This window comes from Odocoileus virginianus, chromosome 16 (genome assembly GCF_023699985.2).
Source record: "Odocoileus virginianus isolate 20LAN1187 ecotype Illinois chromosome 16, Ovbor_1.2, whole genome shotgun sequence".
NCBI lineage: Eukaryota > Metazoa > Chordata > Mammalia > Artiodactyla > Cervidae > Odocoileus > Odocoileus virginianus.
In genome coordinates this window covers 4,476,920-4,501,074 of record NC_069689.1, presented here as the reverse complement: position 1 = coordinate 4,501,074, position 24,155 = coordinate 4,476,920, and the positions used below count along the sequence as shown (strand labels likewise).

At 42.7% G+C, this 24,155-nt stretch overlaps 1 protein-coding gene across 2 annotated transcripts in view; it reads left to right on the top strand.

The window, feature by feature from the left end:
• OTUD7A (OTU deubiquitinase 7A) overlaps window positions 1-24,155 on the top strand; it is a 382,361-nt gene that overhangs the window by 130,588 nt on the left and 227,618 nt on the right. Inside the window, exon 2 of one of the 2 annotated variants that reach the window (XM_070477661.1) lies at window positions 7,903-8,050. The exons of the other annotated variant lie outside the window; for it this stretch is intronic. The gene's annotated coding sequence lies outside the window, so the exon portion shown is untranslated. The remainder of the gene's footprint in view (window positions 1-7,902; window positions 8,051-24,155) is intronic. 2 annotated transcript variants of the gene reach the window in all.

Below are 24,155 nucleotides of genomic sequence, written 5' to 3'. Positions count from 1 at the left end.
CGACAGTGTGCATACTTAACAACTCAAAGTCTCAAGTTAACCAATGCTGTTACCTTCCTTCTGGGCTTTACAATGACCTGTGAACACTTTTAAGATACTCCATTTACTTTAAGTTTTATTTTTTGTGTGTTTTTTTGTTTGGGGTGTGGGGGGTGTTTACTTTTTGAGGAAAAGGCAGGATGAAAGTATGAAAATGCAGTTGTTTTGTGGGAAACTGGATCCAGTATTTGAAGTGTGTGACTGAGACATGGGCCTCAAATTCGCCTTTTGGTAGAAATCAGGTGTTTGTCAGTTCATTGGTTTCACACATTCATGAGCATCATGAGGGCCTTCAGTGGTTCCAGGTGAGTGGCATAAAAATACCTCTGATATTTGTAGATCCCACACTCACAAGTTTCCCTTTGAGAAGTCGTGGCTGCTCCTCAGGAATGAATGTTGTACCAATCCCTGGTCTTTCTGAAGCCCCCACCCAGGGGTTAGCCCCCCTCCCAAGCGGTCCTCAGCCTCCCTGAGGACCACTGCACTTAGCATCTCATCACAATGTGGCATTTGTCGAAGCCTGGCATGAGTGTGGGAGTGATTGCAGCGAGCCTGGGAGGTGTAAATGAAAGTTTAAAATCCTCGTCGGAGGAACAATTCGAATAGTGTTAAAGCCAGGACGGCTTCTTGGCTTTTCCGCCCCCAGGCTGTCTGAGCACAAAGGCTAAAGGACGCAGGTGTCAGGGCCGGCCCTGATACCCACGCATCATGTCTGTGCCTCTCTGGACCACGGTCCAACTGTGGGGATCACATGCTATAGGCAGGCAGCAGTCAGCCTCTGCATCCTGTCTCAGGAAGCACCATCTTGCTGGGGTTATGCTTTCTGTTGGGCTGGATTTCAAAACTCACAATGAGCAGCGCATTGCAAAGATACGGCACTGACAGTGCACAGGCACACCACCATCAAGGACCTCAACAGTGGCCCGGCTCTGGCCCTTTCCTCCCAGGAAAGTGGTTGGTGTCCTCCTGGTGAGCAGATAATCTGCCTGAGTTGCCCAGGAAATAGGGCTCCCTGTGTTGCTCTATCAGGATGCCTCTAGGACCCTCTGAAGTTGTGGTGGACTGTTGGGGTGGTCCAGGGACCTAGAGCAACCTTGGTAATCCCCTCCTCTCTGATTAGGTCTGTATTCAACCACATTCCCCACTTCTCCACTTTACAGTAAGGATGCTGGTTATGGAGCTGGAAAATAATGGCTGGAGCAGTGCCTCTCATACCATGGAATCCTCATCATTTGCCCCAAAGCCCCCCCCCTCCTCCTCCTGCACCTGTGGTAGGGGCTTGCCCACCTTGTCCTGAGGCTCAGCCTTTATTGGCTCTTCCTTAACCAATTATCAGCTCCTTGAAATTCTCATTTCATGTGGCTTCTTGGGCAAATCAACACTTTCTGCAGAGATGCTCTCATTTATTTTTTATCACAAAAGTAATAGGAATTTTCCAGCCAGTGAAGCAATGAAAAGAATTTTTAAAATGTTATTGATGCCCCCAAATTTATACTTCCCTTTGCTAATAAATACTGTGTATAAATTACTAGCTACACCTGTGAGCCTATTTATAAATATAGAAGAACCTTTTGCACTTGTTTCTACACCAGATGTCAGTGGTTCCATGCAATCCGTATTACTGTGATGCTTCCTTTCCTCAGCACACTGTGTGTCGTTGGTGTCCTTCCAGATCGACAAATCAAGTCTGATTTATCTTTTCTAAATGTATGAATCCATCCAACTTATCCAGCTATTCTCTGTTGAGAAGCATTCTGATTTTCTCATTTTCTGCCACTTCAGAAATCTTTATTAAGTGTCATTGAGCACTTTCTAATATACTACTAGTTTTTATTTCTGTAAGATATATTTTCCAAAATGGGATCACTGAGTCAAAAAGCTCTTTATTTTGAACTTGAATTGCTATTTTCAAATGACTTTCCAAAAAGGGCTTAGAAATTTACATTCCTACAAAAAATGCAAAAGCATAAAGAGTTCCCTCAATCCCTTTGTGTCTGGATGTCATTGCCAGCTTCTTTGCCAGTCTGTCTGAAAATGATATGGTTTTGGAAATTTGCATTGTTTGTTCATGATTGCTGCTCAGAGTGAGCATCTTTTTTATGCATTCTTGGCTTTCTGGATTTTTTTCCTATAAATTGCCTCTTCATGTCTTTTGCCTGAGTTTCTGTTGAGTCATTTGCCTTTATCTTAAGACTTTATTTAAAGGGATGTTAGCACTTTACTGAAATATGTGTTACAACTATTTTTGTGTTGTTTGTTTTGCCATATTTTAAAATACTATCCTGCTAAGTATTTTTTATTATTTTCTTTATAATTACTGAGTATCTTGCATTGTTTAAGAAAGTCTTTCTCATGTCAAAGTCATATAGCTATTTAATATTTGAATACATTTTCTTGTGGTATGTTTACAGTTATATGTCTTACATTTATGTCTTTAATCTACCAGGAATTTACTTCTGTGTATGGGTGGAGTAGGGTGTAAGTTTGTTTTCTGTCAGATACATTTACTAAGTAAACTATTCTTTACCCTGAGAGCTAAGGGCACCAGTTGGGTGTACACTGGTATCATAATGTATTGATTAGCACACCTTTATGGTAAAGCAAACCCTCCCTATTAGTCTGTTCTTTGGTTTTCTTGTCTGCTTTTAAAAATAGATATAAAGTGATTAGGAGAGTGCCACATTTTTTTTTGTGGAAAATATTAAACCTCTATAAGTGTATACAGATCAGTAGTATACTGGATCCCCATAGATTCAGCACCTGGTGTCTGTAATTATCAAGTTGTGTCCGGTCCTTGATATTTTTCTATACCCCCACCCCCTGCCACTTCAGCCATAAGTATAAAAAATGTTCACTGTGTTTATTCATGTTACTACTATTCTTATCAGTTCATACTTTATACTTCAAAATAATGGCATTCAGTTCCCCCAAAATATGACATTGGAATTTTGGTTGACATTGTAGTCCAGTTTTGCATTTGTTTTGAAGCAGTATTTTTATGATGTCATCATCCCCTGAGAGGCATGATCAGTGTTTCCGTGCTGTCCTCTCTCCATATCCCTGGCTTTCTATCCTCCTCTGGATGCCTGGGTCTGGAGGGCCTGTGCATGTCTCTTCTTGAGTCCTCTTTGTCTTTCAGATGCTGAGCTTTGAGTTCTGAGTTCTTTTTCTGAGAGAACCCAGATAGCATCCATCTACCATTGACTCCCAAGGTGACAGTTCCAGTTATGACTCTTAAATCATTCAGCAGACAGTGGTTGACCATTCAGCATGCCCTGGACAGACAGCAGTGAATCAAACAGATGTGACCTCTGCCCCCTGATGAGCCAAGGTCACACTCATTACAGTGAGCAAGAGGCTGCCCTGATCTGATCAGTGCAGCCTAGGAAGGCTTCCTGGAGGAAGCAGTATTTAAGGTGAATTCTGAGGGGCCAATAGGAATGAGCCAGGCAGTGGAGCAGAACATGAAAGTTGTGTAAGAGGAGGCAGAAGGTGGGGGGAACTTCGAGAAAAAGCAAGATCCTATTTTTTGGGACTCAGAGAATGGGTAGCCCATGTTGATTGAGTCTGGGGATGTGGGTGGGGGTCACAAAGAGCTGGAATGTGCTGGGCTCAGGGGAGGGAGTACCAGCAGATACCATCATCACCATCATCAAGATCCATCCACTCTGCCCTGGACTCTGTGCTGAACCCTTGGGATGTATCCTATTTCACCCTTAGCAGTCAAACAAGGTGAGATATAAAGAAGGTGTGCATGCTATGTCACTTGTCATGTCTGACTCTTTGCCACCCTATGGACTGTGGCTTGCCAGGCTTCTCAGTCCATGGGATTCTCCAGGCAAATATATTGGAGTGGGTTGCCATGTCCTCCAGAGGATCTTTCCGACCCAGGGACTGAACCCTCAAGAAGAAGACTGGGCTCAGATAAATCACCCACTTGGCCGCGTTTACTCAGCCATCAGGATCCTGAGTTAGGGTTGAAGCTCGAATGCCAGAGCCCACCATGGCATGCTGAGACACCAAGCGAGTGACACTTCTTGGTTTTGGCTGCTGAATGCAGAGGAGTTAGTGATCCTGCTCATGATCAAGGGGAGGATTCTGGGCTGCCATTTGGGTGAGATTTTTACAATCACAGCAGAACACATACACTGATACCCAAAGGAAAATACAACCAAGAAAATGGGCTGTGACCCCAGAAACAAGTATTCTATGGGAAAAGGCACTGGAAGAAATACTTAGAAGTGGTGGAAGGGAAGGCAAAATAGAGCTGTTGTACCACATCTAACTTTATTAGTACAGCGTTTCCCCATAATATGGTATGTAGTTACATGAGGCAGTAGGGAGGTCGTCTTTATAAAGTCAGCATGTCAACAGCTTGCCTGTTGGATGTGCCACAGAACTTCCTAGAGTGATTTTCCAGGTAGTGGGCGCACACTGCAAGACTCACTTTTTGGCTCTTTTAGCATATGTCACGAATAGCTTTCTACCATGAACTGTGTGTTTTGGTTAGTTTACTAAACTGAAGTTTCACCACTGAGTTTATCCTCCCTTTTGATCTAAGGCTGAAACCCAGCATAAAGCAAAGCAAGTTGAACTCGGACACAGGATAGGCTATCTCGCAACCCCTTGGGCCAGACTGGACCTTTCTCTGAACCTCATTTCCTCACAATTATCTCTAGCCCAGAGTAAATTTCAAGCCCACAGGCCCAGAGCCATCAGAAGCTTCTTGTGGCGTTTATGCTGTTTAAAAAATTCCATTGAATCCAGGTGTTTGGTGTGTCTGAGTGTTTGAGCAAAGAAAATGAATGTAAAAACATAGGGCTGTGGAGTGAGGGAGGGGCAGAGGCGATGCTAAGTCTGGGTTGTTTTGTTTTTTTTTGTTTTTTTTTGGATGTAGTTTTAATGTCGAAGAAGAAATTCCAGAAAGTTAGGAGAAGAGAACTTGGCCTGCCCTGGACTCTCCTTCTGCTCCCAAAATGACTAGAGCATGTTTGAGAAGGGTTACTCTATGTGATGATGTATTGATATGTACTTTTTTATTGGGAATAATTTCCTATCTTAATCTTTTTAAATAGACTTTATTTTTAGGGCAGTAACAGCAAATTTAAGATATTTTCTATATACCCGCATGCCCACACATGTATAGGGGCCCCATTTTCAACATTCCCCCCACCCAGAGCAGTGTATTTGTACACTTTATTTGTACAATTAATGAACCTACACTGACACCTCATAATCACCCCCAGTACATACATAGTTCTCATGAGGTTTCATTCTTGGTGATGTCCATCTGGTGGTTTTGGAGAAATGAAAGATGACATGTGTAGCCCCTGACCTATACATGTACATGTTTAGAGTATCATACAGAATAGTTTCATTGCCCTAAAATCCTCTGTGTTCCACCTCTTTGTCCCTCCTTGCTTCCTAACTCCTGGAAACCACTGATCTTTTCATTGTCTGGGTAGTTTGTCTCTTCTAGAAATTCACATAGTTGAAATTATACAATATGTAGACTTTTCAGATTGGCTTCTTTTTTTTTTTTTTTTTCAGATTGGCTTCTTTCACATAGTAAGATATATTTAAGGTTCTTCCCTGTGTTTTTGTACCTTTATACATCATTTCTTTTTTTGCACTTAATAATTTTCCCTTGTCTGGATGCACCATTGTTTATTTATCCAGTCACCTCTGTAGAACATAGACATCTTGGTTGCTTCTAAATTTTGGCAGTTATGAATAGGCTGCTATAAATATCTGTGTGCTTATCATACTTTTTTAAAATGCAAAGTCAAAATACATCTCCCAACTTCTGATTATGGAAAGCCTCTATAGGAATGTAAAAGGGGGAATCTTCCTTAGAGAAGAATAAAAATAGAAATGATCCAGCTGCATTTGGCTGCAACATCAAATAGTAATGGTATTTAAGTTGATAAATCAATTTCTGGGACTTGAATACCACAGCTCAGTCAAACTATGCCGCAGACGTTTGATCCCAGTAGTCCTGTGCCACCCAGTCACTGGGACCCTTAAGGAGACAACCTCACCAGTTAGGAAGAAAAGGGGATCTTGGAGCCAGTCTTCATTATGTTTTATATTTATATACTTTAAAAATTTTTACCTTTGACATCACCATGACTTGACCAAGGAACTGCTATACTCTGTTCCAGTGCAGAAGGCATCAACTTGTACTGAGCTTGAACTGTCCATGGGCCTTTCTGCCCTTTCTTTCATCATTATCGTCCCCACAGACCCTTCGAATCTCACTGTAATGACAGCAACCCCTTGAGTGCAATCCCATGTGGGAGATGAGGTTACCAAGTTTTAGAAAGCCTACGTGTCCTGCCCAGAGTCATGTATATCAGAAATGACAGTATTGGGATTTAACTCAGATCACTTCCTCCAAGCCCACTGTGCTGCCCTTTTGCAGGAAATACACTTGACCCCATGTCATCTCATGTGATTACTGCATTGTGAGCTTCAGGAAATAAAATCCCCTAGCACACAACTGAAGAATGGACTGAGTTAGCATTGGTAGGCTTGCTAGAATGTAGACATTTCCTAATCAGATACATAGAGGCTATTTGGAGCCTGGGAAATGGACAGATGGACTCTTACATGCAAAGCATTGACAGAAGTCCACTGCAGGATAATGAGAGAAGACAGAGAACCAGCACTAAAAGTGGAAGATGGGGACCTGGAGGAGAAAAGAAGAATAAAATACCATGACAGAGACAAGAATTTGAAGTTCAAGAAATAATCTCTGTCAGTTAGGCTGCTGTAACAAAATACCACAAACAGGGGGACTTAAACAGTAGAAATGTATTTCACACAGTCTGGAGACTGAAAGTCTGAGATTAGGGACCAGCATGGTTGGGTTCCAGTGAAGGCTGTCTTCCTGATTTGCTGATGGTCACCTTCTTGCTGTGTCCTCATGAGGCAGAAAGAGATCATCTCCCTCATGTCTCTCCTTATCAGGACACTCATAGGTCATGAAGGCCGTAATTGCCTTCTAAAGGCCCCACGTCCTAATGTCATCACAATGCACATTAGGACATCAACATGTGAATTTAGGGAGATGCAAACAGTCACTCCATGATAGGGATCATCAGTATCATGGGAGAGTGAAGGGAAAATATGAGACTCAATGGGAGAAATGAGGGTAGAAAACAAAGGGCGGACGGTCTTGTGCACACAAAGAGGAAAGTGGTGGGGTAGATGTAGGCGACAAGGTCGAGAGATCAGATGATGGATAGAAGGCTGGAACTGGGACAGAGCTTTGGAGGAGGCCTTGCGGTCCAGGAAGGCGGTGAGCTGTGCTGACAGCAGGGTGCTGTGATCCTGGGGGAAGCAGGGGAGCCAGTTCCTGACAGGAATGCAAGTGAGATGGGATTAAGGGTCCAGGAAGCAAGGGATTAAAGTCTGAAAGTAGAGAATGAAAATAAGACCCCATTTTAACTATTTTATTTTTTTCTCCAGGCACTGTATGGAATGCCCTTGAAGGTACACCAGGTGTCAGATCTACTATGCTGTTTTAACTTTAAAATAAAAAACATGGAAAGGCCACACTCAACAAGCTTTGTCTTCAGCTCTTTGCTCTGAGCACTTGACACCTTCCCTCCTAGTCTAAAGTCAAGCTTCTATAGTAACAAGACCAATGGTGACTGTAGCCAGTTGCCAGCATGTCCTGGGCATTGAGCTTCCTTGATATCACCTCTTCCTTCTCATGGCACTCGGTGTCTGTGTTAGGACACAAGCCAGGCCCAAGAGTCCATGCTGTTTTGCTAACCTATGGGCGTCACAGTTATGAATTCCAATTACCTATTTACTCAATAAACTATATGTTTGTCCTCATTCGACACTCTCTAGGTATCTGTGTGCCAGACGCTGGTTTCCAGTGAAGGTTAACAGACATGGCCCAGCCATTCCTGGAGCTTCCAGTACAATGAAGGATAAAGATACTAACACGTGCACATGTATCTACTGCAATTAACGTGAAGCACAGTAAAGGAAAAAAGTGAGTTCTATGAGAAAATACAGTTGGGACTTAATAGGTGCATTAACCAGCGGAAGCCTCTTAGCAAGTGACATAGGATGTGAGAATGTGTGTGAATCAATGCAGGAAAAGTTGCAGGCAAAGGAGGAAGAATGTGTAGAGGATCTGAGGAGAGACACTAAGGGGGACAGGAGTGAAGTGATGGAAGGAAAAAGTGTAAGGTAAAACTTGCAGGGGTAAGGTGGGGGCCAGAAATCTTCTGCTCCTGGGACATGAAAAGGAGCTTCTATTTTGATTCCATATGTAGGAAGAGGCCACCTTAGAATTTGAGGTGAGGGCAAAACATGCTCTGGTTTCAAACATCAGTTAAGTTCCTCTGTGGGGAATGGGATGGGGCTGGGAATAGAAAAGAGAAGTGGGGATCATCTCAGCTGCTCTGTGCCAGACACTGGGACATGGGGGTAAGGCAGAGGGATGGGGTTCCAGGTGGGAAGTCTAGGAGGGCCAGGGTATTGTTCTGGTGATGAGGGGATGATGGATTTGGGACCTGATGGGGAAGAGAATCTCTTCCAGGTGAGTGAGCCCTGGGACCCACCTAGTACCCCTGCAGGCTGCTCTGGGTGCACTGTCCTACATGCTCCTGTCTCCACCTCCATTGGCCTCGCCATTCTGATCATAGGCTTGATGCATGATTGTAAAGTAAAGACTTTTGTTTCTTGATATAACACAATGAGGTAGGCTGAGTGTATTTTTCTATTATTGTTGCCATTTTCCACCCTAGATTCAGGTAATTCTTCCCAGAACCTGGTTCCCATCATGCAGTGAGAACCATCCTCCTGTTGCAAACTGTTGAACAAGGGAGTCCTGCCAGTGCTGCCCCACCTCTAGCGTTCAAACTGACTCCACAATGTGCTCATGGCTGGCGGGGGCAGTGACTTAATGCAGTGATTGGGACCGCCATTGAAGTGTCCTGCTGACTGTGATCCTGCATGAGCTGTGTCCTGGAGGGTACATTCATGGGGAATGTGTGTTTTAGAAAGAGAGCTGGGTTCAATTCTTTCCCTTTTTTTTGGAAGCAAAATCATGGGTTAAGAGTTTAAGAACATGTAAGTAAGGGAATTACATGTAACAGTTTGCGATAGAAAGGGAGTCTCAAAACCACTACAACTTTAAACCAAGTTTTCATGATTATAAATCTATGCAATAAAAAAATTCATATCCAAATGAAAAAGTTTCAAGTCTGTACATAGAAGAGCTGCTGTCAGCTAATGAAAATCTGTATTTATTTGCTTTAGATTTCTAAAGCCTTTCAGTGCTTTTATTTTTTAATGTTTTATCTTTAAATTTTGGTTAGAGGATAGTTGATTTACAGTGTTGTATAAGTTTCAGGTGCATAGCCCAGTGATTCATAAATATATAATATATAACAATATATATATCATATTATATATATATTATATAATAATACATATTGTTTTCCCTTATAGGTTATTATGAAATACTGATTATAGTTTCTCTGTCCCATGTTTTGCTTTTCTTCTGGTGCTTCTCAAATATGATTGTTGATGAAGTTTCCTTGTGAATTGGGGCAACATTCTGTTTTCAGTTTTTGCATTTTCCATTTAATGTAACAAAGCTGCATCTACCTTTGCCTTCTTTTCCCTTATTTTTTTCCCTAAACTGTTAAAGATTTTTTTTAAAAAATATTACATTTTCTCCTACTTCTTTATCAAATTGTGTGTTGACTTTTTCAAGGATCTCTTTTGGATTGGGCACTATTGTTCAATTCAAGAGTGTAATTCAGGAGGCAAAGACAATATTTCTATTGAGTTTTGAGAGTCCAGAGTAATGCAGGCATCATCCAGGAATGAGGTGGACAGGTGTTAGCCAGGCTTTGGAAAACACCATTGCAGAAACAGTATTTCCCAAGCCTGATGTAGGATTGACTCCTGAGGGGGAGGGTGTAGACAGAGAAGAGAAAGGAGCCCATGACAGAGCCCTGGGCACTGAAGAATTCGTAAGTTGAGAGAGGTAGAGCCAAAAAAAAACAAAAACAACCCAGTTCCTAGCTCAGGAGTTAGGTGTATGCTAGGATGACAAAGCGTAGAGTCATCAGTAGAGAGAGGATGTTTGAAGCCATGGGGTGAATGGAAATACTTAGCACAGCAATTAGTTAGACACAGTGACTAATAGCCCCCAGGTCTCAGGAGTCATCTGCAAGGTTTGTTTCCTGGGTCTGCCTGGAGCCTGCTCCATGTTATCCTCACTGAGGCTAATAGAGCTACAGCTCTCTGGAAGGTCACCAGGGGTGATGGTGGGAGGAAAAGAAGGACCGACGATGAGATGCATCCACTAAGAATGACACCCATCACTTCTCACATGTCACTGACCAAAGCAGCTTATAAGTTCACACGTTGCTTCTGGGGACCAGGGATGTGCTTCTGCTCAGGGTCTGGGAGCAGGGCAAGTGCAGAGATTAGTGAGAGGGTCACTGCCCGCTGCAGGGCAGTTCGGCTCACCAGAGATCTGGCTCAGTTTTCTTCCCATGCAAATACCCAGTGAAATGCTCCCCATGAGAAACAAAGTCACCTCAGCCTGAAGGTCAAGGATTCTGTGTGATTCCAGTCATCGCCTTGTAAGAACCAGAAGCAGCTTCTCTGAGGCTGCAGACCCGTGAACTAGAGAGACAAGTTAGCTGACACCATACAGCTACATATGCACTACACACACACACACACATACACACTCAACCACACAGACACACACATAGTCACATGACCACACACACAACACACTGCCTGCACTCAGAACCACACACACATAACTACTGACACAATCATACACCCTCTCTCTCACACACACAACATATCCACATATACTTGACCACGGAAAACATAAGAAACTACACACACAACTAACAGAGTCAAACACCCCTCATACACACAACATATCCACACATACAACCATACAACTACACCCACAACTGTGCATACACTCAACCACATAATATATACACACAATCACACACACAGCCTGCACACACAAGCATGCACACACGTGGAACCACACATACACAACTACTAACACAAGCATACACTTGTCTTATATACACACAACATATCCACACATACAACCATACAACTACACCCACAACTGTGCATACACTCAACCACATAATATATACACACAATCACACACACAGCCTGCACACACAAGCATGTACACATGTGGAACCACACATACACAACTACTAACACAAGCATACACTTGTCTTATATACACACAACATATCCACACATACAACCATACAACTACACCCACAACTGTGCATACACTCAACCACATAATATATACACACAATCACACACACAACCTGCACAGACAAGCATGCACACACGTGGAACCACACATACACAACTACTAACACAACCATACACTTGTCTTATATACACACAACATATCCACACATACTCAACCACACACAATCACACAGTGACACGCACCACATACATAGCCCCCCACTGTCCCACACATACATAACCCCACACACAAACATGCACATGTATAGAACCACACATACAACCACGTACTCACAAACAAAACCACACACACACAGCTACTAACACAGTAATATACCTCATGCACACAACATATCCACATGTGCAACCACACAGCTGCACACACAACTACATGTACACACTAAACCATATACCCACACACAGTCACACAACCATGCATTCCACACACAGCCCACACATTCATGTACCCTTATACACACAAACATGTACACACATAGAACCATAAACACAACCACATATACAGACACACATATATAACCACACAATTGCACACAGAACACACACATTCAACTTACTCTCAATTCTTTGAAGCCCTCTCCTGCCCCACCACGGCTCCCAGCACCCACTCCTTGTGTCCTTAGGGCTGCATCAAAGGCATCTTTAGTGTGTGATATTGAGGGAAGCATAATCTGAGTAAGTCACAAAGCTCACAAGCCATATAAGAGAAATAGAAGATTTTATTTCATTAAATTTTCAACTTCTTTGGGTGAAAGTAATCATTAAAAGTAAAAAAACAAGCAACCAATCTTAGGAAATTTATTGAAAATTGAATATCCTTGATACACAGAGTGCCTCAAATCAGTAAGAAAAATAACAAGTTAATCAGAGAATATATAGGAGACTCACAGAAGAAAAACAAATAGTCCATATACAAATGAAAAGTTCATTAATCCCATGAGTAATCAGGGAAATGAAAATTAAGGGAGTAAAAAGCCACAACAAAGTCTGAGGCGCCACATTTTGTTCACCAGGTTGGCAGATATTTAAAAGACTATATATATATATATATATATATATATAGACACTCAGTCTTGGCATGGGTTCAGGGGCCAGACCTTCACGTGGTTAGTGAGTGGTGATACATAACTGAGTTATGTGATGGGTGCTTTATCTATCTAAATATCTATGTATCTAAATGTGACATCTAGTTGCATTTTGACCCAGCAGTCCCACTTCCAGGAACGTTTCCATCAGCTGTTTCTGCCTTTGCAGGCAAATATAGCCAGAGGAAGGCCCACATTTCACGACAAAGCCTGTGACAAGTTCGGTGAATACATTCTCACAATAGAAATCTGCTCAGACAGTGGGGGATGAATTATGTTTGGGCATGGGACATGGGATATGCCATGGCATATGAGAAACAAGTCACCCAAGACCATGTAATAGGATACTAATTGTACCACTGAAAAGACTGAGGGAGTATATATATGCAAAGGAAAGGCCTAGAAGGATGTAAGACTGGCATTTCTTTCTGCAAAGCTGATCACTTAGCCAGTCGCTGCCCTTCGATGTCATACCAGTGAGGGGTGGAGCGTGGATCAGGTGATGGTCAGTGTCCTGAGTTAAACCAGTCCACCATCATGGGTAGGTTGTGCTGTGTGGGCCAAGCTGAGCGGGGAGACAGCCGGCCTGGCCCCCGGGCCCTCCCCAGGTGGCCCCTTCATTTCTGGCCCTGCTGCCTGGCCTCACCCAGCTGCCGTGTCAGGCTCCTTTGGCAGTGTCTCCCTCCTGCCTAACTGGGCCCCTCATCTTGCCTCTTTTCCCACCCATTCTTGCTCTCCTGCACATCATTTGTCTTCCATTTCCCCGTCACCCTCCCAACCTCTCCCCACAGACCTGCCTCCCTGCGGGCTTCACTGTCCTGGTAAATGCTGAGGTACTTCTAGGGGGACCACTGACCAGCAGCATCTTCCTTACCCTTTTCCCAACTGTACCGCTGTCAAGGGGCCCTAGGATTGGAGTCACAGTTGCCAGGACAGTCAGACGAAGTATCCAGAACTTTCCTTTTTGACAACCAGTTGAGAGCCCTGGGTTCTGTAAGATAAGGGGTGGGCAGGGTCCTGCTGGGGTCCTTTTACCTGAGCATCCTGCAGCTGCAGCATGGCCCTCAGCAGCCCTGCATGAGCAGTGCTGTCAGCTTCTGACACCCTCTTAACTGATTTCCTCTGCAGTCAGGAGTGGGCCTCAGCACAGGAGGAGTTTTGCTTTTTGCCCCACATAATTGGTGATTTTATTTTATACAATCACGTGCAAGCTAACTGATTAAAAGATAATAATAACCACAAGGAATGGCAAGGAACAAGTTCTGAGAAGACTGTAATTCTCTGTAACAAAGTTTAGCTCTGGTGTCCTTGTGCTCCCTGACTGGTGGCAGCTAGGCCAGCTCTGGTCACTCTTCCCAGACCACAGCTTCCTCCTTGCAGGCCGCCTTCAAGCCACACCTTGTCCTGTCATTGCCTTCGGGGCCTCCACTCTATGCAGACTGTCACCCCATGCCATGTGGCTAGCATTTTCTAAGTTGAAAGTGTGTGCAGAAGCAGGTGTGCACACCTGTAGTGTCCAGCCAGGGAGCGCTTTGGGGGACAGCGTGTGTACATCTAGGAGGAGCTGCATACTTTCCGAGAAAGCTGTGAACATCCTCCAAGAAGCCTTGGGGTAACAGGGGTACAAACTTTTATGGGGTCCAAGACTGCCCAGTTTTCTCAAAGTGGGGGTTATGTCGGCCTCAGAAATGTCAAAGCTGTTTCAGAGTCACTGAAACAGAAGGGACTCGGGCTGTTTTTGGTGCCACCCTCTCCCTGCCCATCACACTGTACCTCCACACCCTACTCCAGTTTCTTTTGGGGGATCTGGGTGAACCACTTTCTCCCCTCTCTGTTGATCTCAGAGGGACTGCAGGCCCTTTTGCAGCTCATGGCATGTCTGAGCTTAATGCCCAGAATCCTTGCAAGGGACCAGGAGGTTTTGCAACAGGCCAAAACCAACCTCTGTGTTGGTAGAACTTTCCTTCTTCTGCCATTTACACACCAGCTCCCACTCTTCTCAGTTATCTAGATTCACTCAGTCAGCTGGTCAACAGACATTTTTCTAAGCAGATTAGAAGTGAGGAATCAGATGACAAAGATGCAGGTCCTGACGTCAGGGAAGTTCAGGGTCAACACCAAGGCTGATGGCCAGAATATTTGCCTTCAACTCCGCACACCACAACATGGGCGAGCTGTGTACAGCAGCTGTCCCTGGTCTTTGTGGGTGGCTCTCTCATGATTTCTCAATGGCCTCCTTTAATTTAAGAGAGAAATTTAATTATATGGGCAGAAAACGGAAACCAAGTAATGATCACATGGATAGAAAAATCATTAGATTGTTTTGTGTTGGACGGAGTAATTAATGTCTTTCACAAATGATGCTGGAGAAAATGAGTAAGGTTCTTTTAATCGATTTTCAACTTTTGTTCTTGAAAAAAGCTGTGAAAAGCTAATTAATGGTGGCAGAAGATTGTGAGGGAGGAGAGCATGAAAGGAATGCTGATGGAGCCAGAACCCCAGAGTGAAAGGAGTAGCCTGAGGCTGCTTACTTTACACAGGACAGAGTCAAAGCCCAAAGCCTCCAGGTTCTTACAAAACATGCATGTGAAGCAATATCGCATTTGGCTTTGCCAGAACTTAATGACATTGTTCTAGCACTTTGTCCCCCTGTTGTAAAGCTGTGTCATTTTGTACTGTCATATTGTCCCCTGATTATCTCAAGAGAATACACAGGCACACATAAATACATGTGAACATACACATACAGCACACACCCTGGTTATATAGAAACAAATAGAAACTTTATTGGATATAATGTTGATGGAACTTACACAGCCTGATCTTCCTATCTGTAAGTGTCTTGTCCATAACTTTAAACACTTCCAAAATTCCTTGTCTGTTTTAGAATTTTTAATTAATTTACCATTAATATTATTACCATTTACATTTTCGTTAAGCCTTTACAAGGAGATATATTTCTTAGTCTCTGGGTACAAAATGTTTTGGCTTTTAAGTTTAAAATCAAAAAGAACAAATGAGTCTGATTATTTCTCATCTGACACTGTTGGATTTCCTTTGATTAGCAATGAACAATCCATTGACAGTTTTTCAAACTGATTTAAGAGTAAATAACAGCCCAAGGCCACCAGTTTTTCTCTCTGTATAGAAAATATGCCATAGATTTTCCATGATAGGGTACACTAGACATCCTGAAAACTGTTCTTCTAGATTGAAAAGCTGAATTAGATGTAAGAAACCTCCTTTGAAATATAGAACTCATTTCATTTCAATTTGATTTTTAAACTATTCAGTCGCTGTATTTTAATGAATAGGCAAACAAACTTCATGTCCCCATGGAAATTACATTTCAGTGAGACCAGTAGACAATAAATATAATATATATGCGTGCAGTCAAGGCTACAGAGAACAAATAAAGCAGAGAAAGAGAATTTGAAGTAGTTAGCATCCATAGAGGGGGTTGAACATTTAGGCAAGTGGGTCTCAGAAGGCTTCACCAAGAGCTGATTGTGGAGATCTGGAGGAGAATAAGGAAGAGCTGGGAGGCCTGGGCTCAGGATATCCAGGAAGAGGGGTGATGGACAAGGCCTGTAGCTGGTGAGTGCTGGCATTTTCAGGCCAAAGGGGATGGGGTAGGGGTGAGAGACGAGGAGAAGTACAGGGGATCAGAGGAGAGTGCCATGCCATTTAAAACATTGTGAGGTATGGTAGGACTTGGGCTTTCCCTTTGAGTAAGATGGGGCGTGGCTGGAAGGTCCTGAGCAGGGGGACATGATCCAGCTTAGGTTTAACAGGATCCCGGTGGCGTCTGTGTTAAAACTACGTAAGTGTAGTTTGGGGCATGGAGATTGGGAAGGTATTGAGTCCCATCAGAACGTGTGTTCCTCCTCTGCAGCACTTTCTCTTGGTTGTAATACTGGTATATTGCAAGTTTATTGACCCTTGCTCCTTCCATACATGTTCATTTCTGTGGAAGTCCTGCCTGCTCTTACATCCTGTATCATTGCTAATGCAACTCAACAACATGATCCCTTTTTAGATCACAGAATAAAGGTGTTAACACAGACTGCATTATTGAAATAATTAAGCAATTTTTTTTAAAAATTGGTAAGTCAGAGTAATTATCAGTAAACCTTTCTAAGCCTTTCTCTCTGGTTGTTTCTTTGAATTTCTGGGGAAAAAATGATTGATTCCATTTTCATAATTTTTTTTTTGCAATTACATAACTTCCTTATAAGCCAGCATGAACCACAACAATGTGTTTGAGTGTCACTCCACCACTTAAACGTGGGCAGTGTCTGTGTCTTAATCTACCCTCTGTGTACAGTGTGCTGCTAAGTTAGGAGGGAATAAATACAATTTTATTCAGTGAAAATAGTTATGTATTCTTCATGAAAAAGTCACTTTGGATTTTAGCAAGAGGGGGAAATGCTCAGATATAAAGCAGAGCAATGTGTTGACTGGTTAGTTTCCTTTTTAATTTCCATTTATTTCTTCAGCATGCTTTCACTGAGTAACTATTACATACCCTAAACTTTCCTAGGTCCTGAATATTCAAATCAAGCAAGTTCCCAGGATTTAAACTGCAGAGAGAGCATACACAGGATGGATGGACAGGTGGATGGATGGATGGATGTGTAGCATTATTACAGATTCTGATAGTGTTGCAGAAGAAGTAATTGGTCCAGCAATAAAGTGAGAGGCAGGGTAGTTTAGACAGGTGAGTCATAGTGGGCTTCTTAGCAGGGGTGAAATTGAAGCAGACACTTGCAATAAAAGGAGGAGGAGAGGAAGCACTGTGAAAGCTCTTCTGACAAAATCAATCACAAGTGCAAAAAGAAGTGAAGAAATCAACCTGCTTGTGTGGAGCTGGATGGAAGGTTCAGCCTGAAATGCTGACCTAGGACAGTCTGCTGCCAGGTGCACCTGGAGAGGTGGGTGTGGCATCGAGTTCCAGGACTAAAAGAAACAATGAAGGCTTAGAAGTTTGGGTTATATTTCAGTGCAGTGGGAAGCTATTGATGGGTTTCAAGCAGAAAAGGCCATGATATAATTTATATCTTTTCAAATTCTTTTTGGCTGTGTGGAGAAAGGATTGGAGGAAGGGGCCGATTCATTTGCTGATGTGACTAAAGCATTCATTCTGAGCGAAACAATCAATAGCCTACTAGCAAATGTCTAGCTACGTGCCAGTAAAACTGTTTTTCAAAATATGTGCAGACAGAAGTTGGATTGGAGAAGTGCTTCATGAGCCTAATTATTAACTTTATGTAGGGGTTTTTTTATGGTCCATAGATCCTTATTGCTTATCCTTTTATTGAAGTATAATACACCTCCAGAAAAATATACATCAAAATGAGTTATAAAAATGCAAACATCCCTTTGTAATCATCTCTCGGACCAGAAAATAGAGCATTATCTGCAGCCCTTCTGTCCCCTTGTGTTTTCTGCTCACCCTGCTTCCTTTTCCCTCTAGTGGCTCTCTCTGTTGTCATGACCTCTATCTTGTAGATTATTTTTGCTTATTTTAAAATTTCATGTGATGAGGCAAATGGTACATCTGTTGTGTGTACCACTGGGTCATTGGTTCATACTATGCTACTAATATGCTATTTGTCCCTGTGTGAATATACACCAATATAGCTATTCTATCTTTGGTTATCATTGGAGTGCCTTCTTATTCTGAGCTCTGTGAGTAATGCTGCTGTGGGAATACTTACCCTATATTTTGGTATTCATGTATGCATTTTAGTTGGATATATGCCAAGTTCTGAAATTGCAGATCATATTGTATATGTATGATCAGCTTTGGTAGATCCTACTATTGCAAGAAAGGGAGATGGCATGTCCTGGGGCCAGCAGGAGTCCTTATGACAGACCACCAAGAGAGTGTTCTTGGCTTCTTGCATGAAAGAATTTAAGAGTAAAGGGAAAGCAAGTTTATTTAGAGAGATACCCTCTCCATAGGCAGAATGTAGGCTGTCTCAGAAAGTGAGAGTGGCCCGAAGGCATGGGGGCTGTAGGTTTTTATGGGTTAAGTAGTTTCATAAGCTAACAAGTGGGAGGAATGTTCTTGCTATTTGGGGGTAGAGTGGGGATTTTCCAGAAGTTGAGCCACTGCCCACTTTTTGGCCTTTCATAGTCCTCCTCAGAGCTATTATGGTGTAAGGGGGAGTGATTTTTAGTATTACAATGAAGGTATAATGAGCTAAAGATCAATGTCTGGACTCTTTTCAAAGCCACCTTGGTTTCAGCTGATTCCAGCCAGTCTTTGTCACATCCCAACAGCTATGCCTGTCTTAATTATTTAGCATTTGTATCCTGCCTCTTTTCTTCCTATCTCACTGCCAAGTAATTTTCCAAAGTTGTTGAGCCAATTACACTCTCATCAGCGCCATAGGAGACCAGTTGCTTCATGTCTTCATCAACACTTGGTATTTTCTGTTTTACTAATTTTAGCCATCCACTGGATATCTAATTGTGATTTTTTTAGAGATTTGTATTTTTTTATTTATTTTTATTTCTTTATTTTCGGCTATTCTGGGTCTTCATTGCTACACATGCTTTTCTCTAGTTGCAGTGAGCGGTGGGTACTCTATAGTTGCAGTGTGTGAGCTTCTCATTCTAGTGGCTTCTTTGTTGTGGAACACAAGCTCCAGGGCATGTGGGCTTAGTAATTGCAGCACACAGGCTCAGTAGTTGGAGTTCCCAGGGTCTAAGGCACAGGATTAACAGTTGTGGCACACGGGCTTAGTTGCTCTGTGGCTTGTGGGATCTTCCCAGACCAGGGATCAAACCCGTGTTTCCTGCACTGGCAGGTGGACTCTTTACCACTGAGCCACCAGGGAAGCCCTCTAATTATGATTTTAATTTATCTGATAACTAATAAGGTTGAGCAACTTTTTATTGATTTTTGGCCATTTGTGTGTCCTCTTGTAAAGCATTTGTTCATATATCTTTCTATTTTTCTATGGCATTTAACTATTTCTTTTTCTGTACACTTCCTGAATATCAGCCTTTTTTATTTTATGGGTTTTGATGATTTTTTCTCTCTGTGTAGTTTGTCTTTTTATCCTCTTAATAGTGTTTTCTAGTGAAAAGAAATTCTTACTGTATCTGCTTAAAATAGTTGGTAGTTTGGCATCCTGTTTCAGAAACCTTTGCCTATCCCAGGTTTAAGAAGGTGTTCCATTGTATCATTTTCTGGAAGATTTATTGTTTTACCCTTCACATACAGAAATGCCATCAATATGAACTGGGTTTTTGTGTATGCTGTGAGGTAGGGATTAAGATACATGTGCTCATATGGCCATCCCATTGACTCTACTTTTCCTGTAGAAATAGACTTCTCAAATACTATATTATGTAATTTCAGTCAAGTATGACCTCCTTTGTAAAGCTGCCTATAACAATTTAAATTTAGACAAGGGTGGGAATGTAGCTGATACTGCATCCCAAAGTGAGGTGGTGGGCCAAAGTCCACAAGTCAGGAAGGAAATGAGCCAGAATCACTCCCCTGGTTTTTGGACTTCTCTGACTGATCAGGGATCTAAAGGAACAAATCAGATATGGAAGAAGGGATTCTGTGATGAGAAATGTTTGCAAAGGCCGTTAGAGTTCAGCTCCTCTGATGAGTAAGGGAGGGGGTGGTTCCCTCCCGCTTACCTGGGGCCATTAGGCTGAGGATCGGTGGGAACATTGGAAAACAAGGCGCCATCTTTTGGTTTGGAGCAGAGTGGACCAGGGTCTGGGCCTCATCTGGGCATCTGTGGGGTGATAAAAGAGTTCAGCCCACCTTCTTAGAGGCTGTGTTAGTTCTCCTGGGCCCTTACATTGGGGTCACTTGCTGGAGCAGATGGACACCAACAACAAGAAGCCAGAGATGTACATCAGTTCCTAAGAATGCTGAAGTTGCCACAGGCCACCATTATTAAGAGCAGGCATGTGGCCACTTGGGTCAAGGAAACTGCAAGTAAGTGACCCCATCTGCCTGCCAATGCAGGAGATGCAAGAGATACAGGTTTGATCTCTGGGTTGGAAGATCCCTTGGGGTAGGAAATGGCAATGCACTCCAGTATTCTTGCTTGGAAAATTCCATGAACAGAGGACCCTGGTGGGTTACAGTCCATGAGGTTGCAGAGTCAGAAATGACTCTGAGAAGCACATGAGCAAGGAACCAATAAAAATGCCTGAAGGGGAAGGGAGCCTTCAACATCTGCTGGGTCTAGAGTGTAGGATAACATGTAGAGTATCCTTCTCCTGCTTCCAATCAGCAAAAGATGCCAGGCCTGATCCCTTCATAGCAGGTAGGAGCCACCACCATACCAGGAGGACAGTGGATGGTTTATTTGTGATACAGGTTATGTTTGTAAATCAGGGGGCAGGCCAGATTCTCACCCAGTGGAAGGAACACCCCTTCTGAGTTCCCCCAAATATATACATTTAAAGAGGTCAGATGGAGGCAAGATTGAAGTTGTATTTTTATTACATCCCCCAAGTCATGTTCAGTCAGTTTCCTAGAGCATTTACCTGGGCAGGGAGCTATCTCACAGCTCAGGACTGCCCGAGGCTGAGGTGCCTGACTGCAGGGACTGTCACAGCTCTGTAGGGCAAGTCACCTGCAAACCCACAGGGGCCTTCAGTGCAGGAACCCATCTTGTGCCCTGGGATAGAGGTGTGCTTCTTTGCTGCACAGTTCAGTTCAGTTCAGTTGCTTTTGCAGCCCCATGGACTGTAGCACACAAGGATTCCCTGTCCATCACCAGTTCCCAGAACTTGCTCAAACTCATGTCCATCAAGTCAATGATGCCATCCAACCATCTCATCTTCTGTCATCCCTTTTTCCCCGTGTTCAATCTTTCCTAGCATCAGGATCTTTTCCAATGAGTCAGTTCTTCATATCAGGTGGCCAAAGAATTGGAGTTTCAGCTTCAGCATCAGTCCTTCCAATTAATATTCAGGACTGATTTTCTTTAGCATTTACTGGTTTTGTCTCCTTGAAGTCCAAGGAACTCTCAAGAGTCTTCTCCAACACCACAGTTCAAATGCATCAATTCTTTGGCACTCAGTTTTCTTCATAGTCCAACTCTCACATCCATACATGACTCCTGGAAAAACCATAGCTTTGACTAGATGAACCTTTGTCAGCAAAGAAATGTCTCTGCTTTTTAATATGCTGTCTAGGTTAGTTATAGCTTTTCTTCCTAGGAGCAACCATATTTTAATTTCATGACTGCAGTCACCATCTGCAGTGATTTTGGAGCCCAAGAAAATAAAGTCTGTCACTGTTTCCATTGTTTCTCCATCTATTTACCATGAAGTGATGGGACTGGATGCCATAATCTTAGTTTTTTTGAAAGTTGAGTTTTAAGCCAGCTTTTTTTTAAAGCCAGCTCTCCTCTTTGACTTTCATCAAGAGACTCTTTAGTTCTTCTTTGCTTTCTGCCATAAAGGTGGTGTCATCAGTGTACTGAGGCTATCCTCCCGGCAATCTTGATTCCAGCTTGTGCTTCATCCAGCCCAGCATTTTACATGATGTACTCTGCATATAAATTAAATAAGCAGGGTGACATATAGCCTTGACATACTCCTTTCCCAATTTGGGACCAGTCCATTGTTCCATGTCTGGTTAAAACTGTTGCTTCTTTACCTGCATACAGATTTCTCAGGAGGCAGGTCAGGTGGTCTGGTATTCCCATCTCTTTAAGAATTTTCCACCATTTGTTGTGATCCACAGAATCAAAGTTTTCAGTGTAATCAATAAAGCAGAAGTAGATTTTTTCTGGAACTTCTTGCTTTTTCTATGATCCAGCAGATGTTGGCAATTTGATCTCTGGTTCCTCTGCCTTTTCTAAATTCAGCTTGAACATCTGGAACTTCTTGGTTCATATACTGTTAAAGCCTGACTTGGAGAATTTTGAGCATTACCTTGCTAGTGTATGAGATGAGTGCAATTGTGCGGTAGCTTGAACATTCTTTGGTTTTGCCTTTCTTTAGCATTGGAATGAAAACTGACCTTTTCTAGTCCTGTGGCCACTGCTGAGTTTTCCAAATTTGCTGGCATATTGAGTGCAGCACTTTAACAGCATCACTCTTTAGGATTTGAACTAGCTCAACTGGAATTCCATCAACTCTGCTAGCTTTGTTCACAGTGATGTTTCCTAAGGCCCGCTTGACTTCTCATTCTAGGATGTCTGGCTCTTTGCTGCACAGTTGCTTGTGTTTGTAGGTGCTCAAGCAATCTTTGCCAAAGTGGAGAGAAAAACATAGTAACCAGCTGTTGAAGGGGAGAGGAAAAATCTACTTTCAGGCCACTGTCCTGATATGCAGCTTCCCAGCCACTCACAGGAGAAGGAAATGTCAACCCACTCCAGTATTCTTGCCTAGAGAATTCTGTGGACAGAGGAGCCTGGTGGGCTGCTGTCCATGGGGTCGCACAGAGTCAGACACAACTGAAGCAACTTAGCATGCGTGCATGCATTGGAGAAGGAAATGGCAACCCACTCCAGTATTCTTGCCTGGAGAATCCCAGGGACAGAGGAGCCTGGTGGGCTGCCGTCTATGGGGTCTCACAGAGTCAGACACAACTGAAGTGACAGCAGCAGCAGCAGCCACTCTCAACTTAACCATCGGGAAAGCGTTAAATAATGCAAGTGGTGCATCTTAGCTGGAGATGGCATGAACAAAATGCATTAATTATCCTTTATTTATAGTTATCTCAGTTTTGCATTATGTTCTTGAAACCTCAGTGCAAACCGTGGGATAGGCTCTTAAACTTAAAACTAGGGGCATTCTGCATGGTTGCTAGAAAGCAAAATATCTTACTCTAGGAGGCATCAAGGGGTAAAACCTTTCTCATTCTTGAGTTTATTTTTTCCCATTTTTAAAAACTCTGTAGGTTTTACAGATATCATTGTGCAATATAGAATTTATTCTCCCTGGAGAGTAAGGTGGCTTCAAGGTGGTTTATAGCAAATAAGGTTTGCAGAATTATGGAGAATGGTGATAAGAATTCAAGTGAGAGGAATAATATGAAAATTTGTTAAAAAACTAAAAGTAGAGCTACCATATAATCCCACAGTCCCAATTCTATGCATGTATCCAGAAAAAACTGTTTTTTAAATTTTTTTCCCAATTATTTTTATTAGTTGGAGGCTAATTACTTTACAATATTGTAGTGTTTTTTGCCATACACTGACATGAATCAGCCATGGATTTACATGTGTTCCCCATCCTGAACCCCCCCTCCCACCTCCCTCCCCATCCCATCCCTCTGGGTCATCCCAGTGCACCAGCCCCAAGCACTTGTCTCGTGCATCCAACCTGGACTGGCGATCTCTTTCTCCCTTGATAATATACATGTTTCGATGCTGTTCTCTTAGATCATACCACCCTTGCCTTCTTACATAGAGTCCAAAAGTCTGTTCTATACATCTGTGTCTCTTTTTCTGTCTTGCATATAGGGTTATCATTACCATCTTTCTAAATTCCATATATGTGCGTTAGTATACTGTATTGGTGTTTTTCTTTCTGGCTTACTTCACTCTGTATAATGGGCTCCAATTTCATCCATCTCATTAGGACTGATTCAAATGAATTCTTTTTAATGGCTGAGTAATATTCCATGGTGTATATGTACCACAGCTTTCTTATCCATTCGTCTGCTGATGGGCATCTAGGTTGCTTCCATGTCCTGGCTATTATAAAAAGTGCTGCGATGAACAT